Consider the following 10,983-nt stretch of genomic DNA (forward strand, 5'->3'; position numbering starts at 1 on the left):
ACTACGTCCCTATCCCACACACACCAAGCTACAAATCCAGTTTGAAATTGGCATAAGCTACAAAACTAATCTAAGTTGCAAAACTAGTTTAGGCGGTACGAGCATATCTCCAATGCCGATCCTCAAAACCGACACGATATTTGTCGGTGGACTGGCCTGGACTCGTCCGCGGAGTTTCGGCCATCCAACCCTGCCCCATAAACGCCTGCCCCTGATTTTTTCATCTTAAGTCCACAACACACAAATAATATATCTTCTGTCTATCTATCTATCTTCTATTATCTATTCTATCTTCTATCTATTCTATCTATCTATCTATCATATCTATTATATACTAAAAGTAAAATACTGGTCAAAGATAAGGAAATATGCAAGAAATAAATAATAATAATAATAATAATAATAATAATAATAATAATAATAATAATAATAATATTATTATTATTATTATTATATGCTAAAAGTGAAACATGGGTCAAGAATAAGGAAATGTTCTAGAAAATCTCAAGTTAATCAGAAACATCTCGTCGTTGATTATGTGGCCCCTTACATTTAAGAGATTTTTAATGGCTTACGTTTAATAAATTAGTCCACCTCGACGCATATAAGGCCCAATCAAGCCCAACCTGTCCCAACATGTTTTGATCTCTTCCATGGCCCACTTATTCTCACGTACACATGCATGATAAATCTTATTTGGTGCTTATATATAGAATAATTTGTACCTGACGCACACCCTTTTAATCAATAACTTTGTTAACATGCCTGCTCATCTAGCTTAGCGTAGTGCAATCCCTTCGGAAGCTCCTCCCGCTCTCGATTTACGGAAGCTTCCATCCTGTTTCTATGTTGTTTTTACCCGATTCCGTTTATTTCTTTTTCTTTTTTACGTTTTTTTCATTAGAAAACTTGAAAAAAAAAAGTTCAAATTTCCAATACTAAAAAATACGGGTCAAAATAAGAAAATATACTAAAAATTCCCATGTTAATCAGACATATCAAGCCATTGATTAGGTTGGCCCCTTATATTTAAGTGATTTCTGCTGGCTTAGATTTAATAAATTAATCCACGTGATGCATATAAGGCCCAATCCCTCCTGGCATGTTTAGATCTCTTTTGTAGCCCACTTATTCTCACATACACATGCATGATGAATCCTATTCCGCGCTTATAGTGCCAAATAAAGTATAATTCATATGTGACACATGCCCCTTCAATCAATTGCTTTGTTAATAGGCCGACCCATGTAGCGTAGCATAATGCGACCCCTTCAGAAGCTCCTCCCAATTTTAGGAAGCTTCCAAAAGCTTCAGGGGCCTCACTTTTGGGAAGCTTCTGATTTTTTGTTTTTCCTGTGGTTCTTACCTACTTTATCTGTTTTCTTTTTAATTCGTTTTCCTTTTTACTTAAAAACATCAAAAAATTCAAATGTGCAATAAAAAGATTCCTGAATGTTTGATGCACAAAATTTTGACAAAAGTTTGCACATTTTTTAAATTCATGGAAATGTTTCAAAATGATTGACATTTTTTAAAATTCATGAACTTCTAACAAAACCACAAACCTTTTTCAAATCCATGAACAATTATCAAATTCACAAACTTTTTCAAGTTCACAAACATTTTTCAAATCCATGAATGCTTGAAAGTTAATGGAAATTTTTTTAATCCATGACCTTTCAAATTCGATAACTTTGTTTGAATCCATGATTTTTTTGAAAATCCGCAAACTTTTTTCAAATATGAAAACTTTTTATAAATTCAAGATTTTTTCAACTTCATGATCTTTTCTGAATTCACAATTGTTTTTTGAATTCTTGATCATTTTTTATAAACTCATGAACTTAAAAAACATGCTGGTACTGAGGAACGAAAAAAAACAGTTTGGTGTCAAAAAAATAAAAGTTGAGCCAGCCAAGGGTTCAAGCAAACCTGCGAAAAAATGATCCAGCAAACAGTGAACTAGCCGAACGAAGCGCGAGGAAAATCTATTTTTGGGCCTCGACCCATTTAAGCACGAAGGCGAGCTCTACCGTGCGAAGCGGCACCGGTTAGGAGGTCTCCACATGCATGAGCATGCATATCGCTAAAAAATGCATGGTGCATGCACAATTATGCCATTTTGTCTGGACACAGTAAAAATGCAGACACTCATATACATGCATGCACTCATTCTTTTGAACGCACACACGCACACCATTTTTCTATAAGCATCTTCGAGAGACCGAGCCAGCACATCATCTTGAGATTGACGAAGTTGGCACAGACGCCTTCATAGTCGACGGGAATGTCTCCTCCCACTAAACGCACATCGCTGAAAGGTCTGAAATAAATCCAGAAAATGCATGCACCAATGTCATGTCCGCGAGGCTTTTTATTAATTGTGATCAATGTTTACATCCACAGACGAAAGATTACCAGGGTTTCCTAACCAAACATGGCGGCCAACCCCCAACTTTAAAACATGCCTCGCTAGCCTGTGAGCCTCGAAATTCGAGCTCCTATATTCATGCACAAAACTACAAGCTTCAAAAGTAGAACTATGCTCTATTATTTCATGTAGAATTGCTCCATAGCTTGTCGGGCTTCTATTCTTGATGTCATCCACTACAACCTGACAGTCCGATGCCACATGTAGTCTCTGCAAGTTTAGGTCTTCAGCAAGGGCCAGAGCTTCACGGATCGATAAAGCTTCAAGAGTGGGAGGGTCGTGTACTCCCTTGAGAACAATGGCCGAAGCTCCCTGAAAAACTCCATTGTGATCCCGACATAAAGCAGCCGCTACTTCTCGTCCTCTATTCTGCGACACTGCTGCATCAACGTTTATCTTGAAAGACAAATCTGGAGGCTTGATCCATTGATGCGGGCGATGGACAGGTCACCCCCGATCTTCCCTTGCTGGTTCTTCGAGGACTTTCAAGTCTGCTAGGTAAGATTGAATGAAGTGGTTAGTTGCTTGTGGACTCTGGAAGACATCTTCATAGATCGCTTTCTGTCTGACTCTCCAAACCGCCCATAAGGTGACCACCATTAGCACAAAATCATGTTGTGAAAGCTTATCATGCAGTCCAAAAATCCGGTTCCTTGCATTTGGATCATTGTTAATGCTCATCTGCTCCACTAGACCCTCATCAGACAAAGCCCGTATGCATCTTGACATGGTACAATCTTGTAGTGCGTGTCTCCAAGAATCGTCCCTCCCACACAAGGTACATACCTTTGTTGTCGACATATTTCGATGATGAAGGAGATCCATCGAGGGGATCGACTGCCGTGCCAAACGCCATAGGAAAACCCGGAGCTTCGATGGTACTTTAATATGCCAAAGATCAGTCCATGCCTTACTGCTAGCTTCCATCGAAGAAGCCCCTGAAATTTCCTCCAACCAATTTACCCGGTGCTCCCTTGTATTCATCACCATTCTATAAGTTGATCTGACACTGAATTTTACGTTCCTCTCCGCAGACCATGCCCAGAAATCTTCAATCACCCGGGTGCAAAGTGGTAAAGACATGATAGTATCAGCATCAAAAGGTATGAAAGTGGACCTGATTAGCTGTTCGTTCCATGTTGCCGATGTGCTATGAATCAGCTCCGCAACCATGGTTGGTGGATTAGCACTTAGAGATGTTATTGGGCGCAAAGGACCCGCCCTAGGCAGCCAATTCACAGTCCAAATGTTTGTTTGCTGGCCACTGCCAATCCTCCTGATTATACCTTGTTTCATCACGTCCCTCCCATCAACGATGGCTCTCCATATCTGCGATGGATGGCTACCAATTTCTGCCTGAAGAAAACTATTGTTAGGAAAATAAACTGCCTTCAGAAGCCTTGCACTAAGAGAGTTGGGTTCAACCAGCAGCCTCCATGCCTGCCGCGCAAGCAAGGCGAGATTAAAGACCTCCATATCTCTGAAACCCATGCCACCAAGATACTTCAGTTTTGTCATGACATCCCAGGACACCCATGCTGGCTTCCTTCTACCTCGCTTGCTCCCCCACCAAAATTGTCGGATGATAGACATTATGTTCTCACATAGGCCTCGTGGTAATCTGAAGCAAGCCATCGAGTACACGGGTATAGCCTGAGCAACTGACTTAATAAGCACTTCCTTCCCTGCAGTAGAAAGGAGTTTCTCCATCCATCCTCTCACTTTTTCCCATACTCTGTCCCTGAGGTATTTGAAAGTTCCCATCTTTGACTGTCCAACATCAGTAGGCAGCCCTAAGTATTTGTCACTTAGGCTTTCATTAAAAACCTGAAGATTGTTCTTTATGCTATCTCTTAGATTCTGAGGACATCCTTTGCTGAAATGAATAGAAGATTTTTCATGGTTGATTCTCTGACCCGACGCATTACAATATGTCTCCAAAAGGTTTGACACCATCGTTGCTCCCTCAACACTTGACTTGAAAAGCAGCAGGCTATCAACAGCAAAGAGCAGGTGGTTAACAACCGGAGCTGTTGAAGCCACCTTAACTCCTTCAAACGCAGACGACTGAGAACTGGATTTCAAAAGGCACGAAAGGCCCTCTGCTACAATCAAGAAGAGATAAGGAGAGATAGGATCTCCCTGTCGGATACCTCTTGTAGGAAAGAATTTCTCTAGCTTCTCACCATTAAAAAGAACTGAAGACAATACTGACTGCACCATCCCCATAACAATGTTGATCCAAGATTGAGCAAAACCCAACTTCTCCATCATTGCCCGAAGGTATGGCCACTCCAATCTGTCATAAGCTTTCATCGTATCTAGTTTCAAAGCACAAAAGCTGTTTGGTCTAGATTTACTCCTCTTCATGAAGTGCAAGCATTCATATGCACAAATTATATTATCTGTAATTAGCCTCCCCGGGACGAAGGCAGACTATCCTCTGAAATTATATCTGGGAGTATCAACTTGAGCCTGTTTGCAACAACTTTCGACACAATTTTGTAGATTACATTACAGAGACTGATAGGACAAAACTGAGAGAGAAGAGTTGGGTTTAAAACCTTCGGTATTAGGACTAACACCGTGTCATTAATGCAATCGACCTCTTCCTCTCCCCGGACAATTTTCAGGACTGCCTTAGTTACCTCGTCTCCACAAATGTCCCAATGCATCTGATAGAAATGAGCTGGAAAACCGTCCGGTCCCGGCGACTTGGTTGGAAACATTTGGAAGAGAGCTGTTTTTACCTCCTCATTAGTGTACGGCGCGAGCAGCATTGTGTTCATCTCTTCTGTCACCTTCGCTGGGACCTTGGAGAGTACTTCATCCATCCCCGCAACCCCTTTTGAAGTGTAAAGGGTTTTTTAAAAATCATTAACCATAGTTTTCAGTTCATCTAGATCATCCGTGAGGGCGCCCAGGAAATTTGCTAAAGCCTTGATCATATTCCTCTTCCTGCGCTGACTTGCCCGTAAATGGAAGAACCTCGTGTTTCTATCCCCTGCAGTGAGCCACTCAAGACGCGATCGATGTCTCCACATCAGCTCCTGTTTATGATAGAGTTCAATAAGTTTCTCACTGATTTTTATCTCGATGTGGCTCGGCCCAGCTCTGCCAGGTAGATTTTGTAGTCGCTCCAACTCCTTCTTAAGGCTTTTAATTTCTTTCCTTGCCATACCGAAGGTATTTCTGTTCCAAGACCCCAGATGCCTTGCAACTCTGGTATGTTTTGCTCGCAGATCATCTAGTCTCCCGGCCGCACCTCCTTCTGTCCAATTTGCTAGGATCATTTCTCCCCAGGACTCATGTATCTCCCACATTACTTCATATCTGAAGCTGTTTTTTTATATTAGGGACTGTCCTGTGCAGGTTCAAAATTATTGGGCAATGATCAGAGGAGGCTGCAAACAAGTGCTTCACTTGAGCCTCGGGATACAGCTCGTTCCACTCGACACTATCTAGGGCTCTGTCAAGCCTAACTCTAGTGTAGTTTCCTCCCACGACCTTCTTCTCAAAGGTCCAAAAATGGCCCTGGTAGCCAATGTCCATCAACATGCACACATCCATCGCATCACGAAAACCCTGTATTTGTGCATTGCTCCTTTCCCCAGTTCCTTCATGTTCATCCGGACGTAAAACTTCATTGAAATCACCAATGCACAACCAAGGGAGATTGCTCAAGTTGCTAAGCCCCTTCAGGACATCCCATGCCTTATACCTGAGGTGTGTTTGTGCTTCGCCATAGAAAATAGTTGCCCTCCACTTGTCTTTTCTTGGTTCCTCAACTGAACAATCAATATGATAAACAGAGTAACCCAAAATCTCAATCTTTATTGGATTATTCCAAAACAAACCTAGACCTCCACTCCTTCCTTGGCTACTAACAGCATAGCCATTGTCATATCCAATACTCCCAGCTAAACTTTCTACCCTAGTTCTATCAATTTGCGTTTCAACAATACAAATCAGGGTAGGGGCAAACTCCTTCGTGATGTCACGAAGTTCTCTAACTGTCGCGGCTTTGCCCGCGCCACGACAGTTCCAGCTAACAATACTCATTGTGCCCGACGGTACTCCTCGCGGGAGCCCGCCGATATTGCATCATTTGTGTTTGAAATCCCCTCCATGCTTCGAACCACAGGCGCCTCGCCCTTCTCTGACTGATCCGTCCTTCTGTCCATCTTCGTCCTCTTACTTTCCTTCCTTGGCGAGACATACACCGGCGGCGGGGGTGGGACCGCAGGCATTTTCTCCTTTGCAACAATCGCTAGAGATGTTCCCGGATCAACTCCTCCTGCAATGGCCTCTTAAACAGCAGCCGTGTTCTCCACCAACGCGCGCTTGTTTGACTGCAGAACCACATCCGTTGTAGCAGCTGGAGGGCTTGCCTTCTCATTATGCCCTTCTCCTTCCTCCGAGCTTCTGTTAGATTCATGAGCTGCCGTAGGGGTCTGCTGCGGCCGAGCATTGAAGCGCCAGCTCTGGTTTGGATTATACTGATCCCTTCCCCTACCACGTCCACCCATGGGGAATCCTCCTCGCCCCCTATATGATTGAGCGTTCCCTCAACCTGCAGATCGAGGCCTGACATCATCAGCCATAAGAAAGTCGCCCCACTGAAAAGTTGATTCATCATGCACTCCGTCTCCACATTCCTCATGCCAATGCCCAAACTCTCCACAGTTGTAACAGAAGATAGGCAACTTCTCGTATGGCCAAAGAAGATGAACTCTGGTTTTGTTTTCGCGAGAGGCACGGCCGTGCCTCTTGGAAACGGAAAAAAACGTGTTTACTATTTTTTTTCTTTCGCGAGAGGCACGGTTTTGCTTCCGCGAGAGGCACGGTTGTGCTTTCGCGAGAGGCACGGGCGTGCCTCTTTCGGAAAGGAAAAGAACACGTTTTTGTTTTTTTTCGCGAGAGGCACAGTTTTGCTTCCGTGAGAGGCACGGTTGTGCTTTCGCGAGAGGCACGGGCGTGCCTCTTTCGAAAAGGGAAAAACGCGTTTTCTGTTTTCTTTCTTCCGCGAGAGGCACGGTTTTGCTTCCACGAGAGGCACGGTTGTGCTTTCGCGAGAGGCACAGGCGTGCCTCTTTCGGAAAGGGGAAAACGCGTTTTCTGTTTTTTTATTTCGCGAGAGGCACGGTTTTGCTTCTGCGAGAGGCACGTTGTGATTTCGTCAGAGGCACGGGCGTGCCTCTTTCAGAAAGGGAAAAAACCCGTGTTCCTGGTTCGGTTTTTTCATCGGTTTTTTTGTGGAAAAAAGTTCGTCGAAACCTATCAACATGGGATCTATTTTTGAAGATTTCGACGCGAGGAATCTAACGGCAAAAGCGGTTCGAGATTTGGACGCATGGTTTAAGAGATAAAACGTTTTGAATAAACGGATCTACGAAAAAAGGAAAAACTCTCAGGTTGCGATAAGTGGCGCACATGCAGCGCGCCACTTGTCGCAACATGGAGAAGTTGGAGTGATCTCCGCAAGGGAGTAAATTACATCTACGATACCTAAACTTGATCCTAGGGTTCACTTCCATCACTGTATTTAGGAAAGCTTAAAATACGGTCACCGAGGTTTCTCGGGCATGTCACTCTACGGTCACCAGTACAGTATTAGTCATATTTTTGCTGACGTGGCAAATACCCCTCTCTCACTACTACTATTTCTCTCTGTAATTCTGTCGATCACCTTACCTGCGCCCACCGCTGCGCCACACACTACTAGGAAAAGGGCTATAGATAGGACTGACACTAATGGCGCACCTGGGAAGCAGTGCGCCACTACTATATACTAAAGGCGCACCAGTTGGTGATGCACCACTAGTGTGGAAGACAATAATGGCGCACCAGACAAAAGGTGCGCCACTAGTGATATTTTTTTTCATTTTTACATACATATTAATGGCGCATTCGGCCGAAGTGCGCCATTATTAGTTCTAACTAGTAATGGCGCACCAGACTAGGAGTGCGCCAGTACTGAATTTTTTTATTCTTTTTTTTGCAAAACTACTAATGGCGCACCGTGTCAAAGTGCGCCATTACTAGTTTAAACTACTAATGGCGCACCGTGCCACACTGCACCATTAGTGTATATATATATATATATATATATATATATATATATATATATATATATATATTTTACTTTTCTGCAAAACTACTAATGGTGCACCACCTGCAGGTGCGCCATTAGTAACCAGGGTTACTAATGGCGCATTTGCAGGTGGTGTGCCATTAGTAACCTGGGACCCCAACAAGATATTTTGGATAGCCACACCTACCCACTCACTTTCCCCACTTCATTCCCTCCACCTCCTTCTCCAAGCTTTCCGCTGCCTCCTCCTCCTCACCTCATTTGCACCATAGATTCATCAAAATTAAGTGGTGAAATTACTTTTTTTGATAGGTAAGTAAGGGGAAAGCTATCTTCATGTTGTACATCTACTTTTTTTTCCCTAGCTCGCTCCAACAACATGCACACGCACTTTTTGTGGCCTAGCTAGATCTATGTATGTTTGTGATGTTGCATATGATTGTGGTGTTGCATATATGTTTGTGTTTGCAGGTACCGGTATTTGAAATGCGATAGTTGCCAATATTTTGCCGGAATATTGATTCATTTCCGTTTCGGTGAGAATTTTGGCACTATGCATTCTTTTTGGTCCTATTTTTAGGGAAGGTCATGCCAAATTTTTTCTTGGTTCCAAAATATCGTTTTGCTCTACCCCTCAGGCGACCATGGTCCGCACGATGAGCGAAGGCATCGTGAATAGGTTTTTGAGCTCCGCGAAGGCCAAGATACTTCAAAAGAACGAGACGGAGATAAGATGTCCGTGTCGAAGATGCAAGCTGAAGAGCCTTATTGCGGAACCGGATTCCGGGTAGGTGCGGGACCACCTGCTCTTGCGTGGTTTCATGGATGGCTATCGGTGGCAAGGTGATGAAGATGACTATGAAGTCGTCCATGGGGGCCGGGAAAGAAATGAGGAAGGGCAACACGACAACCACCGTGGCGAGGGCGGGCGAGAAGACGAAGAATCTCCAAGACATGATCACGACGGTGATGATGTACATAGTCATCATGTAGAAGATGTCGTACTTGATGATGAGGAAAATCAAGACGAAGGGCATGATCATGAAGATGAAGATGCCGGAGCAGACGACGATGGAGGCTGGGTGCAGGACCCTCATATTCAAGAGCTGCTTCGCAAGCAGACGGATAACGCAAGAGCTGCCGCCCGAGAGAAAGCCAAGCTGGATCAACTGGAGATAGACGCGGTTACTCCATTGCATGAAGGATGCAGGCCTGAGGATACCCGCTGCTGAAGGTATTGAAAACGAGGTCTGTTTTCTGGGACTTGCCGTATTGAAAGATCCACCGTGTGCCTCACAGCCTTGATGCCATGCATATCATAAAGAACGTGTGCGAGAGTCTGCTTGGTACCCTGCTCAACATGCCAGAGAGGACCAAAGATGGGCCGAAAGCAAGGGCAGACTTGAAATCAATGGGCATCAGGCAGGAGCTTCACGCTAATGATGATGATGATGATGAAGCGAAGCAGGACACAGAAACTCGTCGCAAAGGCAAAAAGGCCAAGAAGACCGGAAATGACTACCCTCCCGCGTGCTTCACTCTAAGTCAGGAGGAGATCGAGCAGTTTTTCACCTTCCTCATAGGAGTAAAACTTCCTTACGGTTACACGGGGAAGATAAGCAGATACCTAGACCCAGCGAAGCAGAAGTTCGGCGGGATGAAGTCTCACGACTGTCATGTGCTGATGACGCAGATACTTCCAGTTGCAATCCGTGGGATCATGGACGCGCACGTCCGTGAAATGCTATTTGGCCTATGCAACTTTTTCGACGTCATCTCTCGGAAGTCGATTGGCGTGAGGCAACTCAGAAGGCTACAGGAAGAGATCGTGGTGATACTATGCGAGCTTGAGATGTACTTCCCGCCCGCATTGTTCGACGTTATGGTGCATCTGCTGGTCCATATCGTGGAGGATATCATCCAACTCGGGCCGACGTTCCTGCACAACATGATGCCGTTCGAAAGGATGAATGGTGTCATGAAAGGATACGTTCGCAACATGTCACGTCCAGAGGGAAGTATAGCCAGGGGCTTTCTTACCGAATAGTGCATCTCCTACTGCATGAATTATCTAGGCATCGAGAACCCCGTTGGTCTGCCCGTCAACAGGCACCTTGGCAGGCTCGCTGGATGGGGTCACCGTGAGGGTCGCCGTGAAATGCATGTCGACTTCGAGGGTCGACTCGCCGACTTTGAAAGAGCAAACCTAGTCGCGCTACAACACATAGACATGGTCGATCCTTGGGTGGTAGAGCACAAAACCTTTATTGAGAAGACGTACAATGACCGAGGCCAACAGAGGACGGACAGAGATATAATCAAAGAGCACAACTCATGTTTCACGCGTTGGTTCAAGCATAAGCTTCTGTCGTACCCTTCACATGAGGATTCTTTCGCGGAAGAACAACTCATATTCGCCATGTCACAGGGCGCCGAGCACAACCTGATGACCTATGAG

Source organism: Triticum aestivum, chromosome 6B (genome assembly GCF_018294505.1).
Source record: "Triticum aestivum cultivar Chinese Spring chromosome 6B, IWGSC CS RefSeq v2.1, whole genome shotgun sequence".
NCBI lineage: Eukaryota > Viridiplantae > Streptophyta > Magnoliopsida > Poales > Poaceae > Triticum > Triticum aestivum.